The sequence below is a fragment of the Tiliqua scincoides genome, chromosome 3 (genome assembly GCF_035046505.1).
Source record: "Tiliqua scincoides isolate rTilSci1 chromosome 3, rTilSci1.hap2, whole genome shotgun sequence".
NCBI classification, from domain to species: domain Eukaryota; kingdom Metazoa; phylum Chordata; class Lepidosauria; order Squamata; family Scincidae; genus Tiliqua; species Tiliqua scincoides.
Genome location: NC_089823.1, coordinates 205,280,701 through 205,296,285, shown reverse-complemented (window position 1 = coordinate 205,296,285; position 15,585 = coordinate 205,280,701). Strand labels below are relative to the sequence as shown.

General features: G+C 43.7%; 1 protein-coding gene and 1 pseudogene across 1 annotated transcript in view; one reads left to right on the top strand and one right to left on the bottom strand.

The window, feature by feature from the left end:
- The window catches only part of EPHA4 (EPH receptor A4), a 190,013-nt gene extending 186,258 nt beyond the window's left edge, over positions 1-3,755 (top strand). Inside the window, exon 18 of the mRNA XM_066620651.1 lies at positions 1,174-3,755. The gene's annotated coding sequence lies outside the window, so the exon portion shown is untranslated. The remainder of the gene's footprint in view (positions 1-1,173) is intronic.
- A 977-nt stretch (positions 3,756-4,732) lies between these two features.
- On the bottom strand, positions 4,733-4,852 carry LOC136646112 (5S ribosomal RNA; annotated as a pseudogene).
- Positions 4,853-15,585: the final 10,733 nt, after the last annotated feature.

Genomic DNA, 15,585 nt, shown 5'->3' with positions numbered 1-15,585 from the left:
GAGGGCCACATCATCTCTCTGACACTGTGTTGAGGACCAAGAAAAAAATAATTAATTTCCATTTAAAATTTGAATAAATTTACATAAATGAATATATTAGTGATGGAAATTATCTGAATGGAAGAAGGCTTATAAAAGACCTTGCGCAAAGCCTTTTCTTTGCTGCTGCAACCACTTCACAGACGTGAAACAGCAAGCAGTGGAGGGAGCCTTCAGCCTGCAGCTCACTCAAGAGGAGGGAGCCTTCAGCCCTTTAGCTGAGAGTAGTCATGTCGGGCCAGGACAGACTCCAGCAAGTATATGGAGGGCCACAGGTTCATTGGAAACTAGGGGCTCCTTGCAGGCCAAATTGAGGGTCCCCGAGGGCAGCAAATGGCCCCTGGGCTGTGGTTTGGGCACCCCTGGTATAGAGCATCAGGAAAAAATCACAAGAGTAACTGAGAGGAAACAGAATAGATCACCATAAACTTTGGCACTAAAATCTAAACAGAATAGAAATGTTTTCAGTCATCATTAGAACATTGGAAGGAATGGAGGCAGCCTTATATCTAGGGGCAAGGAGTTCCAAACTTTGGGTGCCACTGCAGAAGAGGTCCTCTCATGTGTCACTGCAAATGTACCTCTGCCACCAGTGGGACAAGGAAAAAAAGTCTTCTTGGTTGATCTCAGGATTTGGGCACTTTTGTACAGGAATAGGATAAGGCAGTCGTTCAGATCCCAAGATGTTTAGGTCATGACCAGCACCTTGCATTGTTCCCCAGAAGCAGATTGACAACCAATGGAACTAATAAAGCAAGGGTGTGTTGTGCTAACCATGCCTCATACTGACCAACAATCACACAGTAGCACTTTGCACTAATGGCAGTTCCCAAATGGTCTTCAAGGGCAGCCCTAATTACATGTTACCGTAATTCAAACTCAATGAACCAGTGTGTGGCCAACCATAGCCAATTTGGCACCAACTTCTAAGCTGGGCAAAATCATCATGAACTGCAGTTGACACCTGGCATCTGGGTCCAGGAACATTCCTGTACTGCAAACATGGTGCTTCAGGGTTGCTTGTCCTATTTCTTACATGGAATATTGAGCCTTTCTGATGGATTACCCTGATTAACCAATGTGAAGCCAAAAAAAAAAGTTGCCTTTGTCTGATGTGCTCTTTGTTTTCAACAGGGAAAATGGATTCCTCTTCTTCGGACTCAGCCCTTCCTGGTGCCATGTTGACTTTGGAGGATTAAAGACCATAGGCAAAAACCTTCCATTGCCCTGGTTTCCTCAGCACTGACTGCAGAGAAGATGGACTGTGGATCAGCAGCATTGCTTCTTGAAGAGCGTATCTTTGGCTTTCTGATTTTTACACATTATTTTGGTCATTAACAGCAGCAGAAGACGATATGGTCCAGAGATGGCTCTCTGATTGCCACTTGAGGAATGTACTGTATCAAAGTCCTACAGACTTCTTTTTCCTCACTCCATTTATTTAAGTTTTATTTTTGGGGGGGTGTTGTTTTTCTGCATGTCACAACTGCACTTGTTTGAGTGCAGGTACGAAATCCCTACAAGTCATGAGAAATGGACACCAGGCTGAGGTGCCATCGCACAGAACCCAGTTCACAACAGCTGAGACTGCATATATGACGATGAAGTGATGTTTTACAGAAACTGTGCCATTGTGATAATATCCATATTTTTTAACAGAATGGAAATATAACTTATTATCTCTTCCGGGATGCGTGAGCGTATGGATGGCCTTTGTGTGTTGTCTGTGTATCGGTATGTGCTCGCACATGTGTGCATGCACATTTTTGTGTTGCACAGGGCCTCCTGTGAACATGCAGAGAGCGTCTCAAGACAGCTTGACAGCTTGTCGCAGTGCTGTTGAGTTACCAGGCCAGTAGGTGAGCTATGCAACGGTAGCTAGAAAACACACACACACTCCTGAATGTTACGATTCCGTATCTATTCGTATGTTATGTAGCTGCCACACTAACCTTAACAAATAGTTCTTCAGCCTAGAGCAGGGGCACTTTCACTTTAGTTGTGGAGTGATCCATAGTGAATTCTATAATGGCGATAAAGAACTCCATCAATAACTATTAGTCTCGATGAGGCGTATTCATTCCTGAAGCAGCGGTACCTTAAGGACAAGTAGATGGAGATGAAGTCTTCAACCATCTGTAGATTGTTTTGAACAAAACTATTAGTAGACTTTTTATTTCTCTCCTGGGAAAAAGTAGGTTTTGAAAGACTTGTGGAACCCAAACTGAAATATGCAATCCCTTATCCATTCACAGAAATAAATTATACCGATTCTGTGTGCCACTGGCAAAGACTTTGAGCCCCTGATTGAGTGTTGAGCAACTTCTCTCATTTTTCTCCCAAGTTAAAAGGATAGCAGAGATTTTGAAGGTTATCAAGAGGTTTGCAAAAAATAATCATGTTCTTAGTGCAGACAAATTCCTGCACTGAGTATAGTGGTAATAACCCACTGGTTCTACCTTGGACAAGTTTACAGTCTGGAGAGTTCTCTGTTAATTTTCTGTGTACTGTTCTTGGAGGTGAGCTGAATGCGGGAGTCTAGGGAACTGACTGCCATTCCACATTTTGAGCTCAGCAGTTGATGCGCTCGACCTGCTTTCTGGCTGCAGTAGGCTCTTCCCCACTGAGATACAATGCAGCATAGCAAGCCAGAACAGGACAGTCAAACCAACATGCCTGCGGGGGGGGGGGGAGCTCAAGGTCAAGAATGTGTAAATATTGCATTACAAATGTTCTGCATTGAATAGCCCCCCCCCCCAAATGCTGTGTAGGAGTTGCTTTTCCATCCTTGCCTCCTTTTTCTCCTTTCCTTGCTTTAACGATTATTTTTGTTGGTCTGATGAACACAACATTGTGTTCATCAATATGCCTGGGATTGTGCAGTTGTGCTGATGGCAGGACATAGCACTCTCAAACAGCCAAGAGGGAATAAACTGTACACTGCAGACCAGCAGACTCAGATTGCAGTCAAACGTACTAAACCGAACATGGATGAAAAAGAAAGCAACAGTAAAAATGCCACCCAACCATGAGAAATTAATACAGAACTGGCTTCCGTTCCTTCCTGTTACAGAAGATGAGATCAACAAGACTCTCTTTAACACAGCAAACATCTGTACATTAGGAAATCGTTCTGCTCACAACCCCACCGGTTGATGTTTGTCCAGGTTTCTTGCTGTATTAACTGTGTGATGGATCTATGTATTAAATATATATATATATATGTATAAAACAAAAACAAAAAAGGCTGGTTCTTGCCAGTAAACAGGACTTCAAAGCAGTATTTTTCTTTTATGTGACATTTTCATAACCAGAAAGAAAGCATCCTGAATAATAATTAGACAGATTTAAAAAAAAGAGAGTGCATTTATTTTTTTGTATCACTACAAGTATGTTGGAATATGCAAGGACTGTGGTTAGAATGTATGAGGCATATGATAATTTAGTCCATACTGGAAAAAAACAAAACAAACAAACCCCTTAACAGCGCATTGCTTGGTTTGCAAATTTGAATGATCTTTGCGTTAGAAATATAGATTTTCTATTTGTTTTAATTTGTAGTTTTTTTTCCCCTTTCCATCAATCTTAGGTACACATAACTTATGTCATTTATTTATGGTCTTTTATACCTAGTTTGTAAAATTGTAAAATAGCAAACTAAATGCGAAAGTTTGCATTTGAAAATAATAAAAGTAGTTGCTGTACAAATCCCAGAATGTGGTTCCTGTAATTCAATACAGTTAATATGTCTTTTTGTTGCTTTGGAGGCATATCTGGCACAAAAAAAGCTTACATGCTATAGTGTTACATATTTGGTTGATCTAGAGCAGCTTTTCTCAACATTTGTCCCCTGCTGTACCACTTTGCATGGTTCACTATCAGAAATACCACCGGAAGTGACTGGTGATGACATCATCACCAGTTATTTCTGGGTTGGGAGGCCAGACGCAACAAACACTAGTAAGAGGCTCAGGTTGGACGGCAGGGCTTTTTCTAGCAAGCGAAAAGCATGCTTTGGAGATCTACCCACCATGTTTCCTACTGCTGTTCGTTGTATCATGTCCCTGGTCTTGCTGCTGGGCAGCAGGTGTCTGGAGGTCCCATGAGTACCACCAGACACTACCTCAAGTACCACTGGTGGTACCCATACGACTGGTTGAGAAACAGTGATCTAGAAAAGACAAAGGAGTCACAACATTGGTCTGGGTCACACAAACAGCAGATAAGTAAAAGCTATTTCTGGACAGGATCATTTCACTGTACGCTGCTACCTTTACCACTCCACCCTGTGTTTGTGTAAGCTAGACCTAAATCTAGTTGACATCTGAAGTCCCTGTATCTGCCTGGGGCATCAGTGGCATGAAAGAGAACTCTCTTCCATCTCTTGTCCCACATTAAGGACATGTTAATACTGGGCATGCAGGCATTTAAAAGTGGATCCTGACACAAAAAGAATGAAGAAGGAACACCGCTGCTCTCAGATCCACAGTTGTCCTTATGGTACCACAAGATGCTTCCTAAGTGTTTGGGGAGAAAAGCATATATGTGGTAGTTCCTCTTTTTTCTGCTACCTAGCTTCAGAACAGATAGGGGGTGTTGGCATATGCATGTAAAAGACCCCCCCACTTACCTGGTGTTACCATTGCAAATTACTGGTGGTTGGCAACCTTCAGTCTCGAAAGACTATGGTATAAGCCTACAGCACCCAGTATTCCCAGGCGGTCTCCCATCCAAGTACTAACCAGGCCTGACCCTGCTTAGCTTCCAAGATCAGACGAGATCGGGCATGTGCAGGGTAACAGTTGCTGCTGCAAATTACTATCCTGGTCAATTAGTCATGAAAAGAGCTTGAGATGACTAGGAAAACTAGACTGAAGACCAAATCCTTTCTGGGCCTTGCACTAACAGAACTTGCATTTCATCATCACAAGGGCCAGGCTGCTAGCACAGCAGCCGCTGCCACCAGCTGATAGGCTGGTGGCTATTGGCACATGCCAATGATGTCCAGAACTCCTACCAGAGCAGATAATTCAGCAATGGGGATTTTTTAGGGTGTTCTTGGGGAGGATCAAGGCAAGGACTTGTCAAGGAAATGTCAAGTGTGGGTTGGGGTCGAGATCAATGGCAATGGCGGCACCAATATCATCTGACCCTGGCCTTGGGTTGACATGCTCCCTTGGACCCACCAACCAACGAGCTGGTGCAGGTCCGAATAGGCCCATTGGGGACAAGGCAGCAGCAGAATAGGTAAGTCTGTCTTAGGTTTATCTCTGTCACAGCCTGGTCCCTGGCCAGTCAATAGCATGCAGCAGACACTGTGTCCATGTCCCTGCACATGTTGAGTTGGCTTAGGACAGGATTGGGCTGTGAGAGACAGAAGCTCACAGTTTTACAAAATATGTGATGCTGCTTCTCTTAGCCACCTTCTAACTTCCCTGATCAGAAGGGAGAGGATAATTTCAACAGTGGTCTTCATCATGCAGTTATAGTTTGTTTTAGGCATGCCACTCAATGCACTGAAGAGGGACATTTCTATAACATTAAAGAGATTATAGGTGCTTCCGTACAAGGGCCCTTTGACACTGCTGAGGCATTGCCTATCCACTATTAGCTGCAAGCATAATTAGAACAGAAGTTCCACAAAGCGTTTATGATAGTGCTAAATTAACTACAATGACTGTTTCCCATAACCAAGATTTTCCTAGAATATCTACTCACAAATAAATCCCATTCAGTAAATAACCCTGGCAACTTCAGATAAAAGTTTATTGCACACAAGTTCAGCCTGTTTTATTGCTTCCTATTGATCTCGGCTGGGAGATTAGCGAGTAATTTTTCCTCGAATAACATGCTCCATGTCAGTTACTATTCCTTTGGGGAAGTATTTTTAATTACTCATTTCCTCACTTTCCTTTTTTTAAATAGCAAAATAGTACTCATTTGCCATAAAAAGAGAAAAGAACAAATGAGAAGACATCACTAGCACACACCATATAGGAACAGAGATTTAACACAAGGGCAAGGCACAGAGTGGAAACTACCAATCCCCCACACAGGAGCAATAAAATGGGCTAAACACAGAAAAAGGATGGGCTAAATAGGCAGTTCAGAAGCATAGGAGCCTTGGAAAGACTTAAACAGTGCTTTGCCTGTCCGCACTGGACAGGTTGGAGCTGCAGTTGTACTTCATTACAAAGAACTGCCAGAGATCTCAAAAAGTTCCAGAGGAGAATGCAGAAAATGTTGCAATATAATGATGTGGAAACAATATCTTGTGAGTCCACAAAAAGCGAGTCAACAGAAGAAGGAAAATTTCCCATCCAAGAAATATTGTACAGAAACCCCTATATAGAATAGACTAGTGAAACTCAAGACATAGTCAGGGGTTTGTCAAGCTAAGCAGGAAGGAGGGAAATACCAAAAAGGAAGTCACTTCATTTAAGATGTATGCTAGACTCTGCGGTGAAAAATCTACCCGTGTTTTTGATTAGCTCATTCATAAACTGCAGATGGACCTCAGAATATATCTTGAGGAAAAACACAGCAAATGAATGAACGGGTCTAAGATTGTGGAAGGGCCTCGAAAGTGATCTAGCCTTGGAAAAAGCTGCAGAGACATCTGCCAAGATCTATGCAAATAGATTAATATGCAATCATACCTTTCCCAGCCATAGCACAGATTAGCATACCTGTCCATATGTAAGTGTGCATGGAAAATTTGAAAAAAACAAATAGAAACACCCGTCACTTTATAACTCTTTGATCAACTTTATTGTAAGTATGTCAATGAGCATGTCAGTGAAGATTCAAGTGTGCTAAAGAGTATAAAGTCTTTGTTAGGAGTCCTTGAGTACACATCCCAGGAAGAGCCATAAATCAGATTAATTGGTTCTCACCTAATGTAGCTAAGATTATGAACCAGATGGCCATACATATTCCTGTTCCCAGTACTGGGGCCAGGCACATCAGCAGGCAAAGGTCTCTTTGGGTTCCTCATTCACTTAATGTGGCCAAGAAAGAAATACGAGAATGCTTTAAAAAAAAAAAAAAACATGCTGAGAATTGTTCCATTTTTTCCAACACTGCTGATCAACCAAATTACTGAAGTTGTGGTGAGTGGAGGGGAAAAATGGATTATCTATCTGGTTGAATCAACACTTCAAAAGCAGGAGGAATCATGGCAAGTGGTCGATTTCACACATCAGCAGACTGGGGAAGTCCACCAGTGCTGGTAAGTTGGCATAGGAGGTTGTAGGGACACAAGGATGGGGTGGAACTGGCATGGAGGGAGAGGAATGGGAAGGTGAGGAGGATGGATCAGTGCCAGGAAGGAGGAGATATTGGTGGCAGTGATGCATGCTGATATCCTAACTCTGGTATCTCTCACCCAACGCCGGTCCATGTAAACTTGCACCAGCTATAGAGGTCCAGTAAACCCAATGGCCATGTGCAGGCTTACTCTGGGGCAAAGGATTAAATGTTCCTTTACCCCAGGGATGCCTCCAGATGCTGAAACTCTATTGCAGGATTCAGCAGCCACCATGTTGGCACTGCTGCCCCACTTCACGGGGAGTTCAGTTGGATTGGGCTGTCCATGATGCTTGTTCATGATTATAACAGGTGACCTTGGGCCAGTCACTATCTCTCCACTTCACCTACCTCACAGGGTTTTTGTGAGGACAGGAGGAGGGAAGGGCAGTATAATGATGTGGGAAATAAATAAATAAATAAATAAATAAATAAATAAATATTAGTGAGTGTACTATAATTAATAAGACTGAGGGTATCAGTTTTTTGTTTCATTTTGTTTTGAAGGGATTTATATGATGTTCACTCTCCTACTATTTTCAGTGAAATCTAGAAACAACAGCAAATAGTGAACTCTCCCCTAATCCATAAGAACAGCCCCACTGGATCAGGCCATAGGCCCATCTAGTCCAGCTTCCTGTATCTCACAGCAGCCCACCAAATGCCCCAGGGAGCACACCAGATAACAAGAGACCTCAACCTGGTGCCCTCCCTTCCATCTGGCATTCTGACATAGCCCATTTCTAAAATCAGGAGGTTGTACGTACACATCATGGCTTGTAACTCATAATGGATTTTTCCTCCAGAAACATGTCCAATCCCCTTTTAAAGGCGTCCAGGCCAGATGCCATAACCACATCCTGTGGCAAGGAGTTCCACAGATCAACCACACGCTGAGTAAAGAAATATTTTCTTTTGTCTGTCCTAACTCTCCCAACACTCAATTTTAGTGGATGTCCCCTGGTTCTGGTGTTATGTGAGAGAGTAAAGAGCATCTCCCTATCCACTCTGTCCATCCCCTGCATAATTTTGTATGTCTCAATCATGTCCCCCCTCAGGCTCCTCTTTTCTAGGCTGAAGAGGCCCAAACGCCATAGCCTTTCCTCATAAGGAAGGTGACCCAGCCCAGTAATCATTTTAGTCGCTCTCTTTTGCACCTTTTCCATTTCCACTATGTCCTTTTTGAGATGCAGCGACCAGAACTGGACACAATACTCCAGGTGTGGCCTTACCATCGATTTGTACAACGGCATTATAATATTAGCCATTTTGTTCTCAATACCCTTCCTAATGATCCCAAGCATAGAATTGGCCTTCTTCACTGCCGCCGCACATTGGGTCGACACTTTCATCGACCTGTCCACCACCACCCCAAGATCTCTCTCCTGATCTGTCACAGACAGATCCACAATCCACCTTCCAAAAGTAGAGGTTATTTCCTACAAAGTGTTTATGCTGCATAAACAACAAGGAAAATGAAGATTAAAAAAAAAAATCCTTGAAAGTTGAAAACTAGCCCATGAAAGAAGGTTTGTACCTTACCTGTTCCCTATTCTGCTAATTTTCCATTCATGTAATCTTTTATTCTGGGAGGATTAAAATTGGAATCTTCTACTTAACAGTGTGTAGTGGTCCAGTGGCAGACCTCCCATTCTGTTTGATGGGGCAAATGCTCTGGGTGCGAACCTTTAGGACCCAGTGGAAGTCTCCCTGAGGCTTCTGATTTTCCAGAAGCACAGTTTATAGCATCAGGGAAGACTCAGGAAGCTTCCCTGACACAACCCACAGTTGAGCAAGCTCCATGAGCCTCAAGTGAGTGGGGGGGGGGCAGTGACAGCCCACAGAGGTGCCATCGTGTACCTTTGCCAGGGGGCGCGGGGCTAGGGAGTTCCGCCACTGTAGTGGTCCTGTCCATTGTACAACCTTTGCACCTCATTTTGCTGCATATGTAAAGCCAGCCTTAGAGAGACATATATCTCTCTAGAAAGGGGCATGGAAGTTCTTCTGTGGAGGGAAAGAGGAGCAAGTATGAGCCCTAGAATTCTAAACTACTTAAATTCAGAATTTGCAGGTAAGCAGGAAGGGTTAACAGTCATACGTCATTAAAGAAATAACATTGGTTTTGAGCTGATGGATCATAAAATCTGTGTCTTGGGGACATCGCTGGAATCTGGTTTGCTTTCTGTTTTAACCTCTCTTTCTCTAGAGTCCTCTTGTGTTGTGGTTAAATTGATAAAATAAAGCTGTTTGTCACAGGTCAGTTCCAAAAGGTATTATACTACAAAAGGCAGCAAAGCACCCATATAGGCACAACCCAGGCTTCGGTGGCACTTGGTGTTTCGCCATGTACTGGTGAAGGGTGGGATGGTAAATACTGTGAAAACTGAAGAGACTCCGACCAGCCTGCTTGAGTTTCACTTACGGGAGTTCCCTCGCCCACACACGTTTATTTCTACAGACACTCTAAGCAAGGGGAATGGCTTCTGTGCCAGAGGCAAAAATAAATATTGTTGTTGGACCAGACTCCCAGAAGTGACTCTGGGAGAGGACATCCCCTAAGATAATATTTTTAGCTGGCTCTGAAGCCATCAATGTTGTCCCACAAAGCCCCAAGAGGACAATAGGGCAGGATCTGAACAGAAACTGTCAGAAGATTTTTCTTGTTTGAGAATCAGTTATGAGATCAGAAAGCCAGCCTGGAGGGTCAAGGGGAAGGTTTGTCAGCAATAGCTATCCCTCCCTCTTCGCATCTTGGGCTGCCCTGTAACACCAAACTCTTTCTATAGCAGCATTTTCAGTAGTGTAAACACTTTGCAGTAGTATGTGTGCAACAAAGATCTAAACGTGTGTTGTCCCACCCCAATCCCCTTGGTTATGCCTAAAAGGACACCGCTTTTTGCACACAGTCTTGAAGTCTGTGTAGTGTATAGGGGAGGGGGGGGAAGCAAGCCTGCCTTATCATGAGATCTTAAAACCCGTTCTGCTCATGTCAGAGAACCTAAATGGATTTTGACAATTACAAAAAAATGCCTGGTATACTCTAAATCAACAATATGATTGAGTTCCAGCTCCATTTGGGGCCTCAGCCTCAGTTATTTTACCCTTTCCCATTTAAGGAAGTGCCCTTGGGCCATTTACTGATTCTCGATTGAATGGGTAATAGACCCCTGACATATCTTATTTCTGGCTGCAGCCCTGAACATAATTCTTTGTTTACCGCCGCCGCCAAGAGACTTCGATGAATATGTAAATGTTCCCCCTTTAAAAAAATAAAAAATAAAATGGAAACCTAAAGCATTTCAGTTCCAATCATCCTTAGTAAAGCAGAGATGGAAAAGTAGCAGCACAAAAGGCATGCAAGCAACTAGCCTGAATGCAGATATGTCTGCAACTGGCAAGGCTCTAAGATTACAGAACTGCACCAATATTCATTACACAATTATAGCCCGCTTAATTGGTTTATGGATGATTAGTTTATAACCCAAATGGTGTGCTTTTTGGCAGAGATTTGCTTTTCGTTAAGGATTGTGTTCCATAAAAGGTACTGTACAGCGTCTCAAGAACGCTATCTACAGAGGGGGAATTGTACCTTTATGTTGTATTTTGAAGTGTTTTTTTTTTTTTAAGAAAACAGAAAGTCTATCAGCAAAAACCAAGACTCCTGATAAAATTGTTCGTTCCTCACTGAACCTGGTGCGAGCTAGACTAAAATGCTAGATACTTGAAATGGATGGGAATGAAGTAGCCTAACTGTGCACGGGATTGCAGCCTTGAGTATTTCTAGTCCTTGAGAGTTTGAAGTGCACAATGGCAAATGGACGGCTAATTCCCAGGGCCTCTTTGCTCAACCATCACTACAAGGCTGGTGAAGAGACGTAGGATTTCAGCTTAAAGGCTGTGTCAGATGATTCCTGCATCACAAGTTCCTGATCTCCACTCTTAGTGGGGACATTGTGTGTTTAACAGCCCAAACCTATCCTGTTGGGCAGAGGGATTTATGACAGTGGAAAAGTCTTCAGTTGTCATAAAATGGTTGCAAATGGGCATACACAGCACTGCATCAGTGGCCATTCTGCAAGCACCACCACAAGAGGCGGCAGCATTGCAGCAGCGGACCTAGCACTGGGCAATTGGGACAAACGCCCTGGGCACTGAGCCAGCTAGGACTGTGCAGGAAGCCTCGCTGAGGCTCCTGATGTAGTCAGAAACAGCACTTCTGGTTTTTCTGGAAGTGCATTTTAAGATTGCGGGGATGCCTCACAAGGCTTCCTCAGTTAGTTCTAAGGACACGCAAGGCTCCGTTGCGCTTCAGAGGTGGGGGGGACGACATCTTTCGCAGGGGTGGCTTCGTGGACCTTTGCCCCAGGAGTGGGGAGGGGTAAGACCCTTACTTACCGCCCTTCAAGTGAGATATGGAGGATTGTCAGCTTGCATGGGAGGAAACTGGAGGCCAGAATGTGATACCAGATCATAAAAGTATCCATCTGAATTGTTGTAGTTCTTGAAAGACAGAACCTTCTTTAATTGTAAAAATCCCTATAGGGATTTAGTATAGCCTGCCTGTGTAAACCGCCTTGAAATAAAGTCTGAGGAGAAATCTGACGACCATGAAAGGCGGTATATAAATACCTGTATTATTATTATTATTATTATTATTATTATTACTGCAGCATTGCTGCTTCACCGCCAGACACCACCACACTGGCCAGACGCAGTAAGTCAGTGGTGGGGGTGGGGTGCATGGGGAGGAGACAGAGTGGAGCACTGGGGGCATAACTGGATAGGGAGTAGTGATTTGGTGACAATGGTGCATGTCAGATCTTATCCCCTTCATTTCAAACATCCTTGGACGCACACCACCAAAAAAGGTGGCATATGTCCGAGGAGATCAATAGGTGGTCTTAAGGCTTATATGGAGAAGGATTTGTATGTACCTTCCTTTTCCCCTCAAGTTGTCTTCCTCACTGCTTGGATTCAGCACACACTTGTTCGATGTGGCTGCATCTGGGCTGCTGGCTGGGGATAGGATTGGGGCCTAAGGATAACAGATGAGGGTGAATCATACATGCATTCCTGTATAGGTCTGCATTGAAAGTTCATCAAGTTTCTTGTTCAAGGAAATACCACAAAACATGAGTAGCTGCTGATTGTACTTTACAATTGGTGTTCTATACAAATGAGTGAAGTTGTGGGTTTATGGTCATATCAAAATCAGAAGAGAGACAGAGATCACATTTTGACAAAGACAGAGCTCCTCTTTTGTTTGTATCAGGATCAAGTTCTTTTTTGGCTGCTGATGGGTTCTCTTTGTCCAGCTTTGTCTAGGATTTCACCATTTGAAGCCCTATCCAGCCCTTGACTTGTGCGCCTCCTTGGGAGTCAGCGAGGAGGCTGGAACAAGCCTCTGCACCAACGGAGGCACTGAGGCTTGCGTCGGCCCACCTGGGCCAACGCAAGGTTCTGAGGTAGGCGGGGGGTGGGGTGGGGAGGAGGTGGGAGGGAGGCATTCCTGGGCAGGGGAGGCTGGGCAGTGGGTGGCCCCGGGGCAGGTGTGTGGGGAGCTGGAGGCAGAACTGGAATCCAGCAGTTATGCTGGATCCCAACCCCCGTTCTCAGGGAGATTGGAGCAACTTGAAGCCGTTCCACTTGTGCTACCTCAAGAGGCATAGGGGCAAGAAAGCCTTGACCAGAGGTAAGGGGAAAAAGTTTCCCGTTGCCTCTGGCTGAGCTCCTTTTGGCCTCCTGGCTTGCCTGTTCCAGCGCAGGGTAGGATTGCACCCTTCATCTATCAAAACCAGAGTGTCATTTTTGTGAATACATTTCTGTGGCTGCTGAGAAGACTGGGCACCGGTGATTCATTCACAGACTTCTTATCTCCATTACTTGAGCTGGGAGCAGCAGGAGAGGACAACATGATAGACTTTGATGAATTCATTCACTGAAATGGGAGGAAACCAGGTGTGTGCAACCCAAGAGTGCTCCCACTTATCCAACTTTCAACACATGCAACAGACTGTCTGGGTGTGGATTGAAAGGCAATGTGAGGCATACAAGCAGACTAGAAGGACAACAATTCATTATCCACAGTAGATCAGGAATATTGTAGGGATATTTTGAAAGCGTTACACCTTTGATCCATAATGAGGGCCTACTTCTTTGTTTTCTCTGCTGCAAGCATGCTGAAAACCAAAATATTTTATTCAAACAATTTCTGCTGATAATATTTAGAAATATTATGCACTCTGTAGAGAAAGTTGAGGAGCGGCACTTGTTTTGAAAGTAATTACTGGATGGTAATTATCCACATCTTAAAATACTTATTGGCAGTAACTACACCTTGAAAATCGCATTACATGTTAACAGTTTGTAGTGGCGCATGAGTGTTACAACAGTCTGTAGACTAGAATGTTAAGACTGAGCTCTGATGCCCTTTATTCCAACCACACTGGGAACCTCCACTTGATCCCAAAATTGGGCGCTATACACAACCTTCTGTTTCACACAATATAAAGCATCACAGACAGTGAATAAAATATACTGAGATATAATGGAACTACAAACGAAATAGGCTTCATCCCTGAGAAGTGACGATGGCCGCTAGACTGCATGGTTTTAAAATGATATCAGACAAATACAGGGAGGACAAATTCTAGTGATGATGATACTTCTGTGAAATTCCCAGGTTCCTTTTGGCCAGCATTGCCATCTTCTATATTCATTGGACATATTGGCAGAGACCAGGAGCAAACAGGGAGCAGTGGGAAGGGCATGTTGTTCTGTGCTTTGTAAACAAACCCTGGCAAGTTAGATCCACAGCCTACTGAATCAGACTCCCGTGACGTCTTCCAACAGACAATTTCAGCTATGAAAACTGAAATCAAGCCCTTCACAAGGTAATTATAGTGATGCTGGGACTAAACCCAAGGTTTGCTGATTTATGGAGTCCTCCTAATGACGGGCTAAGACTTTGGCTGCTATAAATCAGAGTTGATTCAGGCACTATGACGAAGCTGCTACATCAATTTCTAACAAGTCTGGCCGTATGCTTCCCATGCAATGGGTTAGCCCATTTTTTCTCCTTTCAGAGGAGATCCTGCCCCCTACTGTTCCTTTCCGATTCCCCATTTCTACCCTGCTGATTAGGGGCCCTGCATTTAAAATCTGCATCTGTCTGATGCCTTAAACTAGTTCCATATTGAAAAAACAATAAAGTCAAATCCCCGTATTTGTAGCTGTGCAAGGAACATATGTTTTACCAATGCCTGCTTTTTACAAGCCGTCTCTTTTAAAAAATTAATCTCCTCATCTTCAATACGGAAGGATTACAGCCTTTTCCCCCCAAGACAAATGAAATGAAACAACACTACAGATTGCTGGCGCAAACTTAGAGGCGCATGGGAGGAAATGTACAGTGCACTTCCAACATCCGTTCTTCATTTTTGCTCGTATCTAGAGGCTTCATCACAGAAATGGTTCAAACTGTGGACCCCCTTAACAGGTAACAGATTTTTTTCCATTCTTATGTATTTCTGTAAAGGGTAATTAGATAGTACAGATAACGTGTTGCCTACATCTAATTGATCAGAGAAGAAGAGAAAGGCTGAATATTACTAATTTAGGATTGCATCCTTGTGGCGGACAGGAGGAGGAGGAAAAGGCTTAAAATGGCTTTTGCTTGTTATGTGGCATTATCTCTAAAATCTCCAGCTTCAGCTCCTTTATACTTTTGTCCATGTGTCTGAAGCTTAGGGATCAAGCTCTGACTAGCCTCACATTTGCCATATTATGTCATAGCATCGTAAGATAGATGCAAAGACAACAGAGAAAAGTTCATCTTGAGAACATACTAGTTAGACTAGTTCACACAAACAGCAGGTAGGAAGGAAACTATTCTTTGACTCTCTCTCTCTCTCTCTGTCTTGTGTGTACACACACATGAGCTTGTATGTGTGTGGGCAACAGGCAGGGGACGGACAGAAGATAAAACAAGAAATTAACCCAAGCTAGTTTTCGTGCACATAGAAAACATATTCATGTTCAGGAAGCACAAGGCCCTTTAGGGTGGCACAAAAGCTGGGTTGTGGTCATGAGCTTCTGCTATGCCCCCACAAATGGCCAGAGGGAAAGCATTCATCCCAATGGCTCCTGGAGATTCTGCTGGTCTCTGTAAATTGGAAGTTGGGTTGGATAGGAGATTATTCAGGGGCATTCCTGGGTAGGGGGAGGACAGAGGCTAGA